The 20,953-nt window shown below is 41.1% G+C and overlaps 1 long non-coding RNA gene across 1 annotated transcript in view; it reads right to left on the bottom strand.

Moving 5' to 3' along the window:
- Nucleotides 1-1,405: 1,405 nt before the first annotated feature.
- Nucleotides 1,406-20,953, bottom strand: part of LOC120547852 — a 43,627-nt gene continuing 24,079 nt past the window's right edge. The window contains exons 5-7 of the long non-coding RNA XR_005637110.1: nucleotides 18,816-18,910; nucleotides 2,540-2,742; nucleotides 1,406-2,388 (exon numbers count right to left, since the gene is read on the bottom strand). This is a non-coding gene — a long non-coding RNA (uncharacterized LOC120547852). The remainder of the gene's footprint in view (nucleotides 2,389-2,539; nucleotides 2,743-18,815; nucleotides 18,911-20,953) is intronic.

Genomic DNA, 20,953 nt, shown 5'->3' with positions numbered 1-20,953 from the left:
TCTGCTTTAAAAAAAAAACAAGAAAAAACAGCTTTTTCAGCTTTGCATTCTGGGATTCCTGACGTTTTTTCAACAGCTAGGAAACTATATTAAACCAACCAACTATTCTCATTTTAGTTACAACTGCTCCTCCCAGTTTTGCTAAGGACCATCTTAGTCCACCTTAAGGCTAGTCTTGCGTTGCCAGACCTATCTCCACAATGCTGCGGAGTAAGGTCTGGCTCTACCACACATACATTCTGGGGTAGGAGAAAAAAACGTTCCATGTTGTTTGCATTTCTTTCAACTAATCTCAAAGGTCTTGGGCAGCGCTAAGCTCTGCACGCAGCGACGGTGCCTCTGCAAAACGGTCTCGGGAAAGGAACTTGTTTTGGTGGAACATTTGCACCCAGATAAAAGAAAACGCCATATACAATATTAAACAAAGTTAACTGTTCACACAATACAGTAACATGAGCTATTTAAATTAGCTGATACATGGTTAAACATAATTAGCTCTTACCAGTGTATCGCTGTGTGTACTTCGTCCACAGCAAACCCACCAATCGGTCCCAAAACGTCCCAGTTAGAGAGGAAATGCCGTTAACACATTCTTTGTTCATCTTTACAATCATTCCCCGAAACAACCAAGCAGGCAAATTGTATGTTCTGTATGTTGTGTTAAAAATAAATAACAAAATTTTTTTTAAATGTATCACAAAAAAGATAAGCAGTATCGGTATCAATATCGGTATCGATAAAATCCTAACGATACCCATCCCTATTATTATTATTATTATTATTGTTTTTTTATGTTTGATATGTGATAGTAATGGAAACTGCAGCTAAATATATCTTAAAAGGGAGAAAGGTCGACTGATCTTAAAGAAGCACCGGCACTAGTGGGAATGAATGTGGACACAGGCAGACACATTACATAAATTATACTTAAGCAGTGCTCCCCAACTCATTCTGATATTCAATACAGCACTTCAGGACCTCAAGAAGATTTGCAGGATTAGAGGTTGTAAGCCTGGCAAGCTCGATATATTGATCCCCCCCTCACTGAGAGCTGCATTCAATTTCCCAACAATTAGATGCACCTGAAGGTTAATATGATGCTTTGTTAATCTGTTGTGTTGTCTAAAACTAACTCTGTCTCTCTGCCCCCCCCTATAAACCCCAACCCCCCCTCCTCCAACACATATGCGGTTGTCACTCTGCCAATCTGTTTCTCTGTAAGGGTCAAATCCCTGGCAGAGCCCTGTCCATACTGGTTTTATAACAGGTCATTAAGTAGTTAGTAATGCCATGCTATTAATGCATTAGGAGAGGTTTTCACCTCACAACATTGCCAGGTAAGTATTCTAGATCATTTCTAGGCAACATTACTGGCTCGAGTAAATTAGGTTGGCCCTCGCTATGACCTTGTTACAACACTAACTCCTCCCATGACCGCAGTATGTTTTTAATAGGTCTGCCTGTAGCAATTTTGTTTCCATCCACCTCCCCTGGCTGATTGCATATTCTGGGGATGTTGCAGGACTTATGGCCGTGGGAGAATGACATTTCTCTCATGGGATCTGGGGGATATTTCTGTGGTGTGGCATACATTGTGCTCCGAGAAGTAGAAATGACAGCAACATTTCATGGTTGAAATGAAACCCCCATAATGTTATCAATTTTTATTCATAAGAAGCTATGACATGCCTCTCATTGCTTTCTGTATGTGAAAGCAGAGTGGCGGAGGGGATTTTGTAGCAATTCTCAGTTATAAATCATGGACAACGGAGAATTATGGGGTCAACATAAAGTGACAGTGTATTCGTGCACGAGTAGCACACGTGGCTTGATGCAAAGCTCACATGTGTTCATTTTATACAACTACAGCCACAGCCAGCCCAATGAATTCATACATCCTAATCTCTGCTGAAAGTGAGCGGCAGAGCGAGGAAGAGGCTGATACTGACCAACTAGGAAAGAGGAGATTGGCTACAGAGGTTTTTGCTGTCGTCTGCTATTTTAGGGGGAAACTAATGGCAACTGAACAGGGAAAAAATTACTCCAGATCCAGCAACAGTAGCTAAAGCGGACATGGGCAAAAAAAGTCCTTCATTCAATGCCGTTCCAGGTGAAAATGGGAGATAATGCTTGTAGGTACTGTCACAAATGATCTTCTCTATAATTCTTGCTCTGGATGCATTATTATTATTAAGACAAGCACACCTAACTTTTCCATCAAAGAGCCCTTTTCCATCAAAGCTGATATTTTAAGCAGTCTGGACTATTAGAGTGTAATAATTGGCTGTTTTAAAACTGCTTTTCTCTGTTCCGGCACAGTGAAAGGGTTTCACGTGGCAGCTGTGCAGAGGCCACAGTCATCTGGAGCTTCCATGCTCGCCGTACAAGCTGGGGAATAATGAAGAAATTAGGCCTGATGGAAAATCTATTATAATAGCTATGTTCTTAAAAGCCTCAATTTACAGTTAATGTGCTATTTGTACTCTCTCATTCTGCTCAAAAATTAATATTCAGTGGTCAACCATTTTAAACTGCTTACCTCATACAGAAGTGACAGTACTGCTTACTAGTAGAGCTAGTATTCATGATGTTTTTTCCCCCCAGAACAACATTAACCTCCACTCCAATCAGTGTGAAAAGGTGACAGTAAATCCAAACACCAGTCCACTCTCTCTGCCAGGTTTCAGTCATTTTCACCTTCACCATCATATTGTCACCTCTGCTGCAGCTGATTCTGCAAAACTGAGAAATGAGATAGAGTGTGAGGGTAGTAGTAATCTACAATGTGTGTATATTGCAGTGGATCTTACAAACTCAGATGTCTCTAATCAGTCAATATTTCAATAAGATTAATGTTACTGCTTTGCCATTCAAAGGCTGCTGTCCTCACTGATGACTGATAATCCATGAGGTACAGAAGCCAATGACGCATGCAAAGAAGTGCAAATCCTGCATGAAATGTATGACATGTTCCCTCAAGGCTACTGATTCACAACATGTCCTGCTTTAGATGACGTCACACCACCATTTTTTAAGGAGCACAGTGCATGTGAGGGGTCCCTCTACTGTAGCATATGTTTGTCTATGTGCATCAGGCCAGCACTAAGAACAAGGAAAAAGGTAAGCTCTCTTACAGTCACTGAAATGTTTATACAGCAGAAATCCCTCATCTTCAATTTTACTCTATCCCGTAGAACTGTTAATTTAAACCATTAATTCAAAGTCAGAATCTCTATGTTCTCAGAATCCTTCCATTTTCTCATCTCCTCACACGAACACACACACACACACACACACACACTCCTACTTTCCCCCTTGGTGGCGGATGGAGAAACGGTTAGGGGTACTGCCTCAGTAATTGGAGAAACCTTCTGAAACATGCAGATGAAGCAGGGGGAGATGGAAAGGAGCGAAAGTGGAAAAGGAAAACGGACCAGATTCCTAATTATCTGCCCTTTTTTTTTCCTATTCCTTCTTGACAGGGTTAGAGTCGTACAGTGGAGGCTCCTTCTACCTCTCATGCTGGCCTCGGCATAATTAGGCGCAGTGTACAGGGCTGAACAGGGATTGATGCTCACATAAAGGCGTGAGCGAGGAGGGGGTTCAGAGGAAAGCTCGGGCTTTGATGAGAGGGTTAAGAGCACTGTCAGCACACTCACTTTTACACATGTTACAATGAAACACCCTGTCAGCTGACACAGGCTGCCTTACATGAAACTTGGATGCACAGCAGCAAGAAATGTGTACACTAAACTTGCATCATGCGCATAATATGGCCTGAAATATCAAATGCATTTTTGCATAAAACCACCAAAGGCCAGTGCAGTTCATTGCATTTTCAAAATGGGATGAAAAGAGGCAATCTCAATGATGTGACATTAATTTCCTTTCAGGTGGTGAGAGGAAAATGAGATAGGCTGTCTGCTTTTCAATATATCTAACAGTGTCAGAGCCTCAACAGAGGCAAGAAGCCTACATGTGGAGATATACTGTAGTCAACTGCATTTTTTCAAATTACTGCAAAGAAAGTGTTGCTATTTGCATAAACATACAGTATTATGTAGATAAATATCACATTGCATGTGAGGTGATTGTGTCCCTGTGAGTGTGTTTTGCTGTTTGTGCTGCTTCTGCGTACAAAGTCCACATATGCATATGTGAGTGAATGTTAAGTACAGATGCCAAATTAAGGTTGTCTTTTTTAAAACACCGTATTCCTATTAGGTGTGCAGTGTTCCCGAAAGTGAAATGTATAGCAGATGACCCCTGGGAGAGAGATGGTATCAGACATGCTTCAAGCCAAACTACAAACAGGTTTTTTCAAAATGATAATGCTTTGATTTTTTCTTTTTCTCTACAGATGTCACAAGTCTATTTCCTGCCCTATTTTTATCCATTTGTCTATTTCAATGTCTCTTATGCTACAGATGTTTTGACAGTCATATTCTTGTGTTATTTTCCCCTGGCAATTTCATCTTTAACAAACATACACACCTCTTTGCAAAAGCTAATTCCCACTGAAATGATGAGAGCAAAAGCTCGGTGGAGCATTCTTCCCATGGTTAAGCCACCTTCCGCAGCTAAAGGAGGCTAAGCGCTACCCGTCTTGCAGGGCGGCGGGCTGCTCTTATCGCCCCACCATGAGGCCGTAGAGGGGTAATAGGATTGTGACTCACAGAGAAAGCGCCATGCTCACCAAGCAGGGAGGGGGGAGGGGGGAGGGGGAGGGACTGAGACACAAGTGTGAAGGGCCTCTGCGGATGTTCAGCATCATGAAAGCAGAGGAGCAGGCGGGGAGGATGTGTTCTCCTCGCTCCATAAATAACCCTGCTAAATTGCAGGCTTTGGAGGGTCAGTGGGACACTGGTCTGCCAGTGTATATCTGGAGGCCTGAATATAACCTGTAATCCTGCAGCCCAGAAAATGAACAGCACAGCAGTTATGGAAAAAAATTATTTTCTGCAAAACGGTAGCCTTAGTGTCTATGAGCTTGTAGAGAGACAGTGAAAGAAGGGGTTGACAGACAACCAGATCACTTTGGTTTCGGATGCAGGCTGGGTGTGACTTTTACCATTCAGCGAGAACTCTTGGGGCTAAGCAAGCATTCAAAGATTAAATACTGACTTTAGAAGTTGCACATATATCTGTGATGATTTGAAATCAGAATCGTGAGGCACTGAGGTGAAACAATGTTTTTCCATTCGCCACTCTACAGTGCGTTCAGTGCTGCAGGCAAAACCATTCCACCTGTCGGCAGTTAGGTGAGTGGGTGTGTATTTTAGTTACAACAGCGGCCCAGCGCTCATGGGAAGGGCAGTAAATAGCACTGCAGGTGGTGGAAGACTGAGATGTCCATGCTGGTGTTTTGATAGAATATAAGTGGCCTGAGGCAGTGAGCAGGAGGGCTATAGTGAAGATTTGTGGTTATTATTGAGAGGCAGGCATGGTGTAACACTCCAAGATGCAGGCATGGGCTTGATATCTGTATCAGATTGGTGAGATGGGAGTCCTCCCCTCCAGGACTGATTACTTTATCTAGTATCTAGAGGACCATAAAGCATACAACACACAGCATAGATCATGGTAAGAAATATAGCCTACACTAAGATTAAAGGTGCAACGCATAGAATTTTGAATACAATTACTGCAAATCTTTTTAACCAGGGGACCAGAGATTGGAATGATTGGAAATTATTGGCAATTTGGCATGCATGCATGTAGTAGTGTAGTCATGGACACACATGCAAGTGAGTTTTTGATTATGTTAAAGTGCCCTCTCCTCTAAATATTACGCCATAAGCAGTTGCATTGTCTGCCTTATTTAGTTTGATTGATGATTGTTTACTGTTCACACTCCCATCAGGACAGTTTCATTCAATTCACACATGCTGGATGATGGCAACCCACTAGCTGATGCTATGAAAGCTAAAGTCGATTTCTGGCATTTCCTGGTCTAAAGTCAGTGGCGCTAGTCTAAAGTCAGTGGCACTAGTCTAAAGTCAGTGGCGCTAGTCTAAAGTCAGTGGCACTAGTCTAAAGTCAGTGGCACTAGTCTAAAGTCAGTGGCGCTAGTCTAAAGTCAGTGGCGCTAGTCTAAAGTCAGTGGCGCTAGTCTAAAGTCAGTGGCGCTAGTCTAAAGTCAGTGGCGCTAGTCTAAAGTCAGTGGCGCTAGTCTAAAGTCAGTGGCGCTAGTCTAAAGTCAGTGGCGCGTTATTCAGATGCTATTTTAAGGGCGCATGCTTGGCCATAATGTAGCGTGTGGACAACGCGCATACACTTTGCTTCTCTCATCTACACGGATGCAGCAGTTCCCATTTTTGCAAACCATAAATAATTACAAGGAAAAATATTACTGAAAATGCACTTCAGGTGTTTGGATAGGCCAGGAGGCACTGTACAGTACAGTCCTCAAAAAATCACAGCATTCTTTGTGGCTTGTTGTGTTTTACACAACATTTCCATAAATCATGGATGTGTTGATGACATAAATGAGGAAATATTAGAGGAATTAAGGAGACGTGATGTTGAACTATGGCGGGATTGGACACTCCAGCGGGATCTGGTCGGTCCAGGGGTGGCAATATGCAATGCGCTCCTGGTGGAGCGGGTAGACGGAGATGGAGTGGGGGGAGGAGGAAGGGGCACAACAGGAGCAGGTGGTGCGTTTGGAGGCCCACGCTCCATGGCTGCAGCAATCCTCTCCAGACTTGAGGAGATGCACCCGAGAGGCCGCAGCAACATCGCCACCCGGTCAAGATTACTTTGCCGCATCCCGGACAGCTCCCGCTGGCGTGCGCCAGGCAAATCCGCCTGCATTTCCCCCGACTCATTTCCTGGTTCTCCTTCTCCATAAACAACATGAAATCAAGGAGAGGGTTAACTTTTCCTGCTACAGATTTCCCACCGTGGTCAGAAAGAACAGGGGAGACTCTTTGTTTCTCTCACTATGACTCTAGAGTCGGTACACGCTCCTAAGCTAATCGCCGTCACTCTCTCACTTCTCCCTCGCTCTATCACCCACTCCCCACACACACACACACACACACACACACACACACACACACACACACACACACACACACACACACACACACACACACACCACCGGCTCGACGCACACACCAGCGCACAAGTATAAACATCAGGCCACTTACGTAGGCTACGGAGAAAGCTCCATAAAACCATAAAACAGCCTTAAGGACACACAGGTTGGTCTAACTGAAGATCTATGGCCAGAATAAACTACAAGGAATCTCATTTCCTCCACTATAAAGCAATCTAGCAAATTCGTTATTAAATCTGACCTAGTGGACCTGCCATACCACACCTGCCCACAAGCCGTCACTACTAAACACCTGGAACTGGTTTCAAATGACCCATTATATTTTGACAACTGCTTGCTTGCCATAAGCCTCTGGTCTGACTGCTTTCTCAATGCTGATTCTTGCTTTTTGACCAATTACAGACATTTCTAACCACACCTTCTGCTTCCAGGGTCTGATTTCAGGTACCACATCTGTGATCCAGTGTTACAAGTAGAGGACCATTAGACCAGCTTATACTGGTTTGTTTCAATTTTTTATTGGACTAAATCCAGAATATCATAAAATTAATAATTGATTTCAAAATCAATAGTTTAAGAAATAAAAGGATGACTTCTTAAAGTACTTAGTCAACAACAACACTAAAAGAAATTGAAATACTATTTAAAAAAAAATCATCATCCAAAATCTGTTTTTCCTTTTAAATAAAGTTGTACTGCTCTGCAAATTAAGATTTCAATTACATTTGTAATGGGTATCACACCAACATGATGGAATTTCATTTTTCATAATCCCAAAGGCAACAGCATAATACCAACACACCAGAGCTGTGCATTAAAACTGAAATCAATCTAAAAAAGCACATGCATGAAATTATGGAAGCATTCGTGGCAAAACAAGATTGTCAGCCAATGTCACTTGCGTCACAAAGGACACTGCTTCTGTTTTCCCCGTTTGCTGTATTCAATTTATTTTTTGACAGACTTGGTGAGATAAAGTGACGAGTGGTAGGAGATGGCTGTCAGGAGGAGACAGGGTCTTTCTTCTTGCTGCCTTTTGGTGGCTATCAGGGCTTTAAAACTGGCTGAGAGCATGTCTGCCACACTGAGAGGGTCAATAGCCCTCACAATGCAACAAACCCCTTTTCTGTTCTGTGACTGACACGGATTCACCACACATACAGTTGCTGTTAAGTGTATACATGTCTTAATGGTGGAAAAAGCTTTTTGCCTTTTGGGGATGAGAGAAAAAATAAACAATACACAAAGACCTAGCTAAATCAGTAATGCCCTATATATAAGGTAAACTGGGAGGTGGTAATCAATGTGACAATGGTAGAATAGGTAATAATAAAAGATACACCGGTGTGTTTTGGTGACACTGATTCAGAAGCAGCCTGAGAGCTTACAATGATTCACTGTTACATGTAGCTATATGACAGAATCTTCAACACAGTGCCAGAAGACAGACACATTTTGTGTATATTATATGCCATATCAAAAATCTGCACTGCTACTGGTGGAATGTATAGATTCATGCAATTACAAACCAAAACGTCCAAACATTTTTGGACCTTAAATAAGCTTTCAAGTGGTAGCTACTATCACATCTTGCATTTGAATATTCAAATGTACCCAATGTAAAATGTAAAACTCTTACTGTGTGAAATTTCCGTTTGTAAATGATCGGTTTCTATTTTGCACGTCTTGCAGGTGTTGATGGTCACTTGACAAGCTAAAGTATTTTTTGGCATCTAAAAATTCAGCTTTCTTTGCACAATGATTTTCTCTTCTCTATTACTATGTATGGATAACTTCTGTCTTTTGATTTATTTCTCCAAACTTGTCACATGAAAGGCCGTTATCTCTTCCTCTTCTAAAGTTTCTATCATCTAATGTCTGAATGATCCACTGGTCTGATCCATGGGGTTACTGTATGACTTTGATCAATCGGATATTTCCTCTTTATAGTGATGTTTTTCTCGATATACTGCATCTTATATTAATTATCCTCTTCTTCCATCTGGTTTTCTTTTCTTGTCTGTCCTTCTGTTTGTCTTTTATCTCGTGTGCAAGAAGTAGACATACTGTACTTTGTCAATGGGTGAGCTTATGCTTCAAGACACACAATCCTGTTAGGAATTGGCACAGCTATGTCCATTTGATGCCAGTCAAAATATTACAGTCTGTTCACCAATAATGAGCAATGGACATAATGCAGCCCATAATGAGGCTTGTTTATAAGTCTACCTAGAGTAGTATGTATTGGAAGAAAGCCACATCGTGTGTGTGTGTGTGTGTGTGTGTGTGTGTGTGTGTGTGTGTGTGTGTGTGTGTGTGTGTGTGTGTGTGTGTGTGTGTGTGTGTGTGTGTGTGTGTGTGTGTGTGTGTGTGTGTGTGTGTGTGTGTGTGCGCGCGGTTATTCCTGTTTGAACCTCAGCAGCAAGACGCGACTGCTATCGTGACAAACTGATGGGCTTCACTAATATGAGCCAACAGTCTGATCAGGATTCAGCAGGTGTTCTGCGTAGAGGAGACTGACGTCTGCTTTGGGGCCATCCATCAGAGCTAAATGGCAGATGGTCCTCTCTGCGGCCAGGCAGGAAGTGCACTAACACAATCGCTGCAAAAACACAGGGAGCACTCTACCTGCTGATAATCCACTTACACACAGACAAAGCTGCTTTAATCTGCCCGCTCCTTCCATGCACTCCCACGTGCCACACGACAAGGCCAGGCTCCATGCTGGAGCATCACCATTGATCCACTGCACACATGTACACAGGCTGAGCACTGACAGGCCATGTTATAATGAATCCCTAATCACTCTTGTATGTGACAGGATCACGGACAATTAATACAAATATGTATTTTTTGCTGTGTTGAATTAATTATCTTTCTGCCGATTCTATGCATTCATCCGATTCTGGTTGAGAACTATAGCCAAGGTAAAGGCATATCTCCATCCTAAAGATCTGGAAAGGGTGATAAATGCCCTTATAACCTCTCGCCTTGACTACTGTAACTCGTTGTACGTGGGCTTAGATAAGTCATCGCTTCAGCGTTTGCAGTTAGTCCAAAATGCGGCTGCACGTCTCTTGACAGGAAAGAGGAAGAGGGACCATATCACACCTGTGTTGCGTCACCTCCACTGGCTCCCTGTTCATTATAGGATCGATTTTAAAATTTTACTACTGACTTTTAAATGCTTAAATGGCCTGGCTCCATTATATTTAACAGAGCTTCTGCACGCTCATATCCCGGCTAGAGTGCTAAGATCCGCTAATCTCCTCCTCTTAGATGTACCGAGAAGCAGACTAAAAACCAGAGGTGATCGAGCCTTCAGTGTAGCTGCCCCTAACTTGTGGAACAACTTGCCAGTCCATATCAGAACCTGCCAAACTCTGGAATGCTTTAAATCATTGTTAAAAACTCATTACTTTTCTTTGGCTTTTCCTTCGAGTTAGGTTTGTTATTTCCTGGTAATTTTAAGTTTATTTTAATTTCACTATACCTCGTATACTGTATATTACACATGTTTTATTGTTGTATAAAATGTATGAGCAGTAATTTGTTGTTGTTGTTTTAACCTGTGAAGCACCTTGGTCAACCATGGTTGTTTTTAAGCGTGCTATATATAAATAAATTGATTGATTGATTGATCCGATTCTGGTTCGGGGAAAGGTAGGAATCAGGTATGATACATATTGTAAACTAAACCCTGATTTAATTGTACATCTGTGGTATACAAGCTAGCTGGACCCAAATCAGTTGAGAATTACATTTACAAGCTTCCTTCTATTACCACAAAGGTGCTAGGAAGAATCATACACTTCTTGAATAACGCTTGTGCTCAAGTGGCACTGGCACACAAAATAAAATACATATACTCTGACATTTGTGCAAAGAATAACTAAACATAACTCAAATAATTATTTATAGCCACAGACACAAACGTCTAAGTTGTGTTGTATTCTTGCCTGCGCATGTTTTAACATGTTTTTAACATTTTGACTGAACTACTGTATATTGCATTTGAAATATTGTTTGGACTATATTTTTATTTGAGTTGTATTTATTAAAAGTTCTGTCGCAGAGAAACTCAGCACTCATTACAACACACCATTATTGAGTGCACAGGTACACTTCATTCAAGTAACCACAAGCCACTGTGTAATAATTCATAGACCTTTTACTCAAATATTGCAACATGGTATCTCTGTCTTATTTTGCTAATAAAAGATTGTACCCAAACCATATGTATTAATGCACAAAACACATTACTTACACTACACTGCCATTAAAAAAGAAACAGCCCACTGTACTGTGATGTAAGTGCAAATAACACTTTTTGATGACAAACTGAAATGAACAAAGCCTGCAGCTGTGTAGACAACTTCTAAATCGTCCTTGAAGAATTAAACATATACTAGAACTTATATTGCAATATTACTTGTGTTAGCCTGATTTAGTGGATGCTTATTATGCCAGGATGCTTATTAGAAAAGCCGGACATGGAGCTGGACTCCGAGGTGCATCAGGCCAGGACCTGGAAGTCCCACAGGGAGTCATTAGATAAGAAGATGAGGTTTGATTGAGATCTACTGCCAAGCTGTTCCCGCTGATTGGGCTTCATTAAACAACACAGACTTATCGAGGGTGAGCCGGAGGATGTTATGTTTATCATTCCTGCATCAGAAGGGTCTGCTGCGCTGAAACGGCCCAGATCAAAACGGATTTATAGTGGGTTGCACAGTTTCTGTACCTCGGCGTGCAGAGCTGTTCTTGCTTATGAGCTCATCTGTTTAACAGTTTGAATAACGAGTTGTCCTCTTTTCTCAAGGCGTGAGCACTGGAGCTCTACGGGGAGGAGGTGTCAGAGCGGAATAAGAGGGAGAGAAGGCATGAACAATTAGTGTGGATTGGTAGAGCAGTTCCACGACGAGGCAGAAGCGAGGGGGAGGGAGCAATGAAAGAGGCCAGGTGCAATATCACATCCTTCCTGTCAGGCTTAAAAGGAGAGCAGAGGAAGAGCATTTAGCTCCAAGGGACGCATGTGGAATGCTGACCACAGGTTGGAAGAATCGACTATTCAGAGTGCGTCTCTTCTATGTGCCCATCAGGTCGGGGAGGTATCTGCCAAGTAAAAAACTGTTGCCAACAGTTTCTGAGGTGCTTAGAATACCAACAAGGAAAATCAGGTCTGGAGGATGAGAGCTGACCTTGATCACAGCAACTGTGATACTCCGCTGAGACTTCATGCAAGTCAAGAGAAGCATTTGTTTTGGTACTTGATATCATGAGAATGTTTTTAATGCTCCTTCAAAAACATGCAATTTGCGATGCATTTTCTAGAGAACAAAAACATATTTGAGGAAATGAATTGACGTGACTTTTTCACATCTTACATCTTTCTTCTATACTGATCACTCCGTAATAGTTGTTTCTCTGTGCGACCACTCCCACTTTACTTGCGCTGTATTTCATAAAATCAATACAAATTACATTTCTAGAATGTCAATGCTACAAATCCAAAAAAACTAATGCCACTCAATTGATGGGGAACTGTAAGTGCTGCTATGTCCTACTACTGTACATCTCTGCTCCTACCTACTGCCAAGCTTCCCATCCAGTTCAGTCTTCCATTGCCAGATCTATCGTCATACATCCTTTGTATCCCTAAGGGAAATGTTGTTGTGTTGTTTTATACATAAATAAAATATGAATTGAATATGTACTTTATGTAAAATATTCAAGACAAAAAAATAGTGAGAAAATTAAAAGTATTGCCTGAATATCTTCAAAACATCTCACAGATACTGATATTTGAAACACAGTAAAACGTGAAATGGGAGAGTGTCAGGTAACAGAACACAATAGGTGTGGAAAATGGATTTATACAGCTGTCCACATCTCTCCTATCCACTCTGCAATGGCCGTGAGTGGCCATGATAAAGGCTAAAATGTAATGGTCTTTTTAATTTCTAAATGCCTGTCTCTTTGATTGGCCTTAAGTGCTACCCAATCTTCTTTCAGTGGCGATTACTTTGGGAACTTGTCAGACTGGTTAATTGGTTCTTTTAGTAGACTTTTTCTTAAAAGGGTTTCCTGTTTCTCCCAAGGGCTGCAGGTGTCGGAAGAACAACACTGCAGCCTCTTGAAGCTAGGAGGGCCGCTCCAAATTACACTCATTAAGGCAATTCAAATATAAGGGCACTAACATAATTATGTGCTATTAAAGAACTCAAACAAGTTTGAGATTGGTTTAAAAATACCAAGTCAAACTCATTGCCACTGTAGAGTTGTAAATGTCCTCTCAAATTGGGAAAGGGTTTTAACTTGTCCCTCAAATGACAAAGGAGCATTTTTGCTTTTTAATCATTAATGTGCTTTAAAATGCCTGTGGTATCTTTAGTTTCTGTTCATAGAATATAGCACAAGATGTCCTTGCTTGGTCCTTTTTGTGAAGCAGGGCAAAGTCCCTGCTGAGAATTCTTGGTGTGTGTGTCAATCATTGATTGGGAGGTCTGGACTAACATCTCAATTCTCTGGTGAGGTGAGTGCCAGGTTCAATAGTCAGCCACTGCTCTCATATCTAGAGTGTTTTTTGCGTGTCCTAAATATGCAAAGCATTGTCTTCCTGCCTTTATTGACATTTTTGTTCCAAAGTCAATATCAGCCACTTATTCACTCAATCACAAGTAAAGAACAGGACGAGTGGGTAAAAAAAGAAGAAGCAAGGACACAATGTTCTTTAAAAGTTTTGCCTTTGGAGGCAGCTGAACAGTTCTTGTCATTTCTAGAGAAACAAGTTTTTTCTCTTCCCTAACAATCTAGGTTGAAAAATAGAAAATACGGGTACTTTCTACAAAAGAAATGTCAGTTTCATGGCACTCAACAACTGCAGAAATAACAGGCCAACAGATTAGTGGTGCCAAGTGAGAAAGTGTACTAACTCACACAGCTGCTAATCCTCAGACGCTGTACCTCTATTGATCAGCTTGAGGACCTTAACCAGTTCACCAATGGGGACTGACGAGACAGAGGGCATGTTCTGTCATCAGACACAGGACACTTGACTCTAGCCTTAATGGATCTCATTTTTCTACTATTTTGGACAACAAATGTAGTTTGTGCCTCCGGGTGGCCCCGTTTGTCCTTGGAGGACTTTCTGCTCACATTGTTTTAAAAGTACACACTGAAAACTTTTAGTTAGGATGGACGCACTGTGGCCTACTCATACTCTACACAGACCATACAGACTAACGACCACATTGATTTGAGGTAGTACAAAATCAAAGCCTGGCTTCTTTGACAGTTGGCATCTGGTTTTGAGGAAAGCCTTGTGGATCTACACCTTTAATAACACTTTTGTCTGAGAAATGATGACATAGTTTGGACATAATGAGTAAAAGAGCAGATGTGTAAAGCCCAATTATGCAGTTGTAGTGACTGAGTACAAAGAGAGTGCACTTTGTTTTCTCTGCATGTAGAGCAAACGCCTTTTAATGGTAAATGAACTGTCGCTCTGGTGTGTGCAGTAAGTATTAAGGACATATGAGAATCAGTGACACATATGGTCTACTACTAAATAGAAAATCAAACTGCATTGTCAATCACAAACAGCTTGTGTTTGTCTATACAATGGTTCCACTGTGAATGTCAAATGTGTGATACAACTCAAGTGCCATTTGGTTCGGGATTTTATGAGCAGGAAAACATGAGAGACTATTTCTTTTCAGCACAAATTGAGGTGTCCGCGGATGTTCTCTTTAGGGCTCTCTAATGAATAAATGGCCAGGCAAATACCGCCTGACTTAGGAACATGCTGCTACCCAGCTCCAGAGTTAAAAGCCCAAAGTAAGATTAATCACCGCTGCTGAGGGGGATGATATTCTTTGTTTCTGGTAATTTATGGTCTTGTTACAACCAAGACCCTGAACCAACATCACGCCTCTCACATACTGTACGTACTCCGCCACTAATCATCGACAGCTCCTTAGGCACCTCTTTAGCAAATCTTCGCAGCAACGAGTTGTATAAAAACAAGATATTAGGGCTAATACACTGTTGCTTCGGTGAAAGTAAAAGGTGCTTGAAGCTGTTACTCTGCCTTCCATCTTTTTCTTTGTCTACAGTATCCTTTCTTTCATTCTTCCAATCAGGAGTTATCTAAGGCAAGGTAGGAACTAGAAAATGCTGAAGTAAGATAGAAAGAACCAAGGAAGCATATACAGAAGCAGCTTGGCTGTGGAGAGACAGCTTTTAGTCAGGAGACCCAGCAGAGGATCAAAGTGAACAGCGACTCCTTTTAGCCAGGTCTGATCTGGGAACAGGATAGTCAAGAACAGCTCTCCGTGCAGTCTGAACATGACTCATGGTATAGTGAATATTTCATGGCAGTCGTCTCAGAGAAGACAGTTGTTGTGGCCACAGGTCAGCACTGATAGACAGAAGAAAGTGTGTATAGAGGGGTGTTGTAGGGGCATTAGTAGTCATAGAGATGAGTATGTATCGTATATGGACACACATTCAACTATCTAACATAGTGCACACACACACACACACACACACACACACACACACACACACACACACACACACACACACACACACACACACACACACACACACACACACACACACACACACAATAACAGATAATTAGTTTCCTTCCTGGCTTTATAAGGCAGCTAGGACATTGAGCAGTGACCTACCCATATACAAAAACTCCCCTGTAGGCCTATTAAGAGCCTCTCTTGAAAACATTCCTCCTCCTCTGAGGCACAGTTTAAACTTTGTATAACATAAAGCTATGCCATATTTATCTGGTTAATAAGGTGCTTGGTTATGTACTATTTCATTGTCACCCACACATTTTTTTATTTTTGTGTAACACAGAGATTACATAACTTCACCACATTAAGCCAAACCATTAAATGCATTGTTGGTCTTCTATTAGTTCTACAGGGCAGCATTCAACATCGTCTGCTCTGTGACAGGCTCTCAGGAGAGGCCAAATCATGTAGTCTTATTATAGAGGAGACAAATCAAGTGTACCAAAACCCTCCCCTCCAGCCCTACTTTCTCAAGGTTATTTTCAAAGATAGCTCACGTCTTGGTACAGTATGTGGGTTGGGCTTTAAGTAAGCCCTGCCACTAGAGACATGGTGTAACCCTATGCAGTAGAACTGAAGGGGCTTCAGAGGCCACAGAGAGACATGGGTGTGACTAATTTAAACCCCTGGGAGGCCTTGATGGGCGCTGGCTTTTGTCCAGGCAGAATAAAGTCGGGCCACTTCAGGGTGAGTTGCGCTTCACACACAGCAAAGGCACTGTCGACTTGTGTGTCAGCATTATAACACTTAAAGGCAATGAGATTTATGCTTTCTGCATCATAAAGTATGACCGCCTTGAAACAATGGTGCCCGTGTTCTGCCTATAAGCGAAAAACAGACTTACATCATATCAGAATCGCCATATTCCACAGTGAAATATGATTATGGACTCCAGAGAGGCATGTTCCTTCTGTCAGTGATATTGTAGCTGTCTCACAGTATATCTCTCAACAGCGCCCTTACTAGCTCCTCCTCTGCTCGCGGGAAGGGGTGCCACTTTTACAGCTTGCTGAATTCAAAGAGCCGAATCCCTGCAAACACCCTGCCCACTCTGATAAGGATGTTCTTATTTACTCAATTCAGGAGCGTGCATCAGCAATATCTCTGAATAAAAATAGCCAAATTCTCTATTTTCTAAACATATTTCACTGTAGAGGTGACAGTGAGCAGACTGCCATTGTACAGTATCCCTTTTGGTGGGAAGCCAGGCATCACTAATATTGATTTTATATATATATATATATATATATATATATATATATATAGTGCAGTATAATGAGCTACCTTCAGTCAAGACCTGTCACCATGCATTACTGTCCGACCACACCAAATGAAAGCTATGCTGCCCTTCAAGCACTTTTAAATGCATCAGCTAGATGACTATATGCAGACAGACTGGAAAACAGGCTCGCTGTGCAAACAGCTTGCATTTGTTCAAGTGTGCTTCTTCATCTCATGTGATCAACATCTAATGTTTATTCAGTTTTATTCATTCCATATGTTCACATATAGGGAGCTATTTTGGGAGGAAAAACAGAGATAAAGGGAAGCACCTCAGGGTAAGATGTATATGGATGCCCCATATCTAACATTATAATGCAACTTTAGCTGTGGGACTGAGGCTGACTTTTGTCTTTCCTCTGAACAGAAAGTATTGCACTGCAGCGGCATCAAAAAGTCGAATTTAGAATTGATTAGCTCATTAAACAAGTTATCATCTGGTTCCCTCATTCATTAAACGTTAGCTTTTTTCTCATCAGTGAGTGGACATCATTTTCCTTTCCTTTCTCAAGAAATGACTTCATCAAAGACTTGAGTAGGGAAAAATTGCTAGAGGATGACAAAAATGGGGCTTGGAAAATCGGACTTATTAAGAGCATGACTTCGCGCACAAGAGATGACTTTTCCCGGGTATGTTTAAGAGGAGAAATCTTCTCCTAAAAGGTGTGAATACATTAAAACAGATGTTTGCAGAATTTGGAGGGAATAAGCATCCCTTCACACTGGCCAATCTTGCCTGAGGCTGAGATCAGGAGACATCCAGATTGCAAGTCAGTGTGTCTCTCTCTCTCTCTCTCTCTCTCTCTCTCACCTGTCTTGCTTGATAATAATGCCATGAGAACAATTTTAATGCCAGAGTGAACAAACATTTCTGAGCTGTAAGAACAAAAACAAAATGACAAACTGATGCAACGTTGGTCAAAACTTAAACATATAATGCAACTACCCACTACATGTCTGCTTGTCATACTTTTAGTCACTGAATTCTCGTTTTAGGTTTGTATTTGCATCCGTGGACCATGCTCATGTCTAATTTGATTTAAAAGCACAATAAATCACCATCACTCTTACAGAATATGTTGTTCTCATAGCATTTCATGCATTACTTCCATGATCTCACATGTACCATTCTGAAGTATATCAATAAATATACATGACATGCTATGTTAAAACAATATGGATCATATTTATACATGTCCCAAAGCCAACTGAATTATACAAACTGAAAGAAGAAGACGTGCTTGAGATGCAGTGTGTGTCTAATGGCAGCTCCGTGGTTGATATTGGTGTGTGTAAACACTGCTGCTCGGCCTGGCAGCAGATGCGCTGGCCTCTTCACGTGCATGCACTAAGCAAGAGTAAAGAATCGTCATCCAGGCAGGTAATTGGCTGCTGTTTACATTGCTGTTGGCATACCCCTCCTCTCCCTGCTTGACACATCTGTAGTGTTCATTAGAGCTGAGGAGCTCTGTGCTACACTCTGTTATCAAATCTGGCCTGTCAGGCTGTTCACTTTGCAAGTTCAAATTTCAGTCGCCGAAACAGCGCTCAGTGCTCACATTCATGTTGGGAAAATCAAAAGTTGAAGTTTAATAGACCTTTAGAGTACTTTTGAAAATGCAATTGTAATGTTGATACATTAGGTTTTGAGATATTGTGTGATTCAGACCTTCCTGAATGCAAGATTTGTGTTCTGATTTTCACCAGTAAGCTCTGGTTTTTATTGTTTTATTTTTTAATATGTTAATGTTTTCAGTTTTGGTGGAAAGTCCCACAGGAGGATAGCGGAGTAGCTGAAGAAGACGGAAGAAAAACAAAGAGTACAAAAATGGAAAATCGGTTTACATAGGGAGGGTTTGTAGAGGAAGGCTTACCCCAGGTGCTCAAACGCCAGATGGAGAAACAGCTGAATCAAGTCCAGGGAAATAGACTCATCATCAGCTCCAGCCTCAAAATCTTCATTAAAACCCTAACCAAAGTGAGATAGACAAAGTGAGGGATAAGGGTAGATGTAAAGGCTAACAACAGCTTGTGAAAGGACAAATTAAAATCCAAAGTGGTTTCACGGCAGAGTGATTTGACTCTAAAATCCAAGGCTTAATAGATTAAATCACGGAATTATGTGCATGCTAACCTTTCTATTAATTACTGATTTCAGAACATTTTAATTATACAACCACAGTCTGTGCGTGTGCAGTAATTCGAGGAGAAAGGGATGAGTGCTCTTCATTATTTTCTTCATCATGGAATTTAGAATATTATTCAGCAAATGCATCCTTTAATGAATTACAGCATGTATATCATATCATGAGAGGGATTTGTCACACCACATTCCCTTTTGCCTCTTTGAGAATGCAGATGACGATGCTTTGGCCACAGAGGTGGCAGTAATTTGCTTATGAAGAGAGTAAGAGAGTTTTGCTTTAATTGTCTTAAATATGTACTCCAAGCAACTTCACTGTTTGTAGTAGCAGAGTCTGAGTCACCATCATATTGCTATTGAGCTCTATTTGTAATACAAGATCAAATGATTTCTTGACATGTCTTTCGTACTTACTGCAATTTATCTGAGCCTCCCGTTCCCAGGCTGCTCGCTGTGATTATAATTAATCATAAAAGGTATGTAATGCAGACAAGTACTAATAAATGGAATTCCAGATGGAATTAAGATATATATGAGATGCAAAACAGATCTGTAAGTATGAAGTTGTTACCACACAATTTATCTGCATTGTTGAAAACTGCTTTTTGGCTTTTTGGTGCACTGTGTGATAGATTTTAAATGACTATTACATTGCATGTGTTTACACTTTAAACAAATTTAGTATTATGAACAAGACTACGTGACTGAATATACAGTATTTGGAATATATTTTGTTCTCACAGTTCTTTAACTCAGTCATTAACATGCATCTACATTCTGTCTGATCGATTCCACTGGATTACAGTTGCACCTAATAACAGAATATCTATATATAAATATATAACTGAAAATTCTCCTTCCTATATCAAACAACATTTGGTGCAGCACTCTTTCTTCTCTAATACATAATCCTTTACCACACACAATAACTACTTTTTCTCCTTTGCTTCCCCTATATACATATCTATGGCAATTCATTAGTATCTGAGCTACCTAGTAGGATCTCTGTACATTTTGGATTTGGGATCATATTATTAATGTATCTTCAATGCAGTTACACCTGTAGCTTGTGTTTTTGCTCTATTAACTTACAAACTGACTCAGTCGTTTGGAAAAAGGTACACTGTTTAGTTTGAATTGAAAATGAACACGGTTTCACTGTAAACAAACAAGATCTTTGACACATAAAGACGACGATGCCTAACATGAGACGTGCCTAACTATGTGCTGTACGGTTACTTGGCCCACAACACGTCCCCATATCTTTCCTGTCTCTTTCTTCCCCTCTCCAATTTAAGCAAAGTTATATACAACAGGCCACTGGGAAATCATTTCACTTGTGGCTGTGGAAACATAACAATGGACCGTAATAACAGGTGACCTGCAAGGTGTGAGGCGGCACAGTCTGTGAGTGAGTAAGTGAGTGAGTGTCAGTCAGAGAGAGAGAGAGAGAGAGCGAGAGCGCGATTTTGAAAGCAGCATGTGGAGTTTTAATTATAAACAGCCATGGTTTTGTTCATGTTTTTCACAAAAATGCATTGCGTGAATGCATTTCCTACCTCATAAAGCAAAGCCTTTGTTTTCGAAAGCGCTAAGCCCTGCGCTGTTTACATTGGCTTGCGGTCTTCTTCTCTTTTATTGCTGTATTGCTACTTTTAGAGCACATTACTGCCACCAACTGTTAACACCCTCCACAGCTGGCAGAAATGTGCGTCACGTCGTTCTGCGAACATGGCGTGCATGTGCTTTCTTGTAAACACAGTGGTAGAAAACGGTAGAAAAAAATCAGTTGTTAAAATACACAGTTTTACAGCCTCAGCAGTGGTCACAATAAAATGATCTATTAGCTATTTTAACACAAATTAAAAA

The sequence above is a fragment of the Perca fluviatilis genome, chromosome 19 (genome assembly GCF_010015445.1).
Source record: "Perca fluviatilis chromosome 19, GENO_Pfluv_1.0, whole genome shotgun sequence".
NCBI classification, from domain to species: Eukaryota; Metazoa; Chordata; class Actinopteri; order Perciformes; family Percidae; genus Perca; species Perca fluviatilis.
The sequence above is the reverse complement of the archived record's forward strand: the minus strand, read 5'-3'. Positions and strand labels throughout refer to the sequence as shown.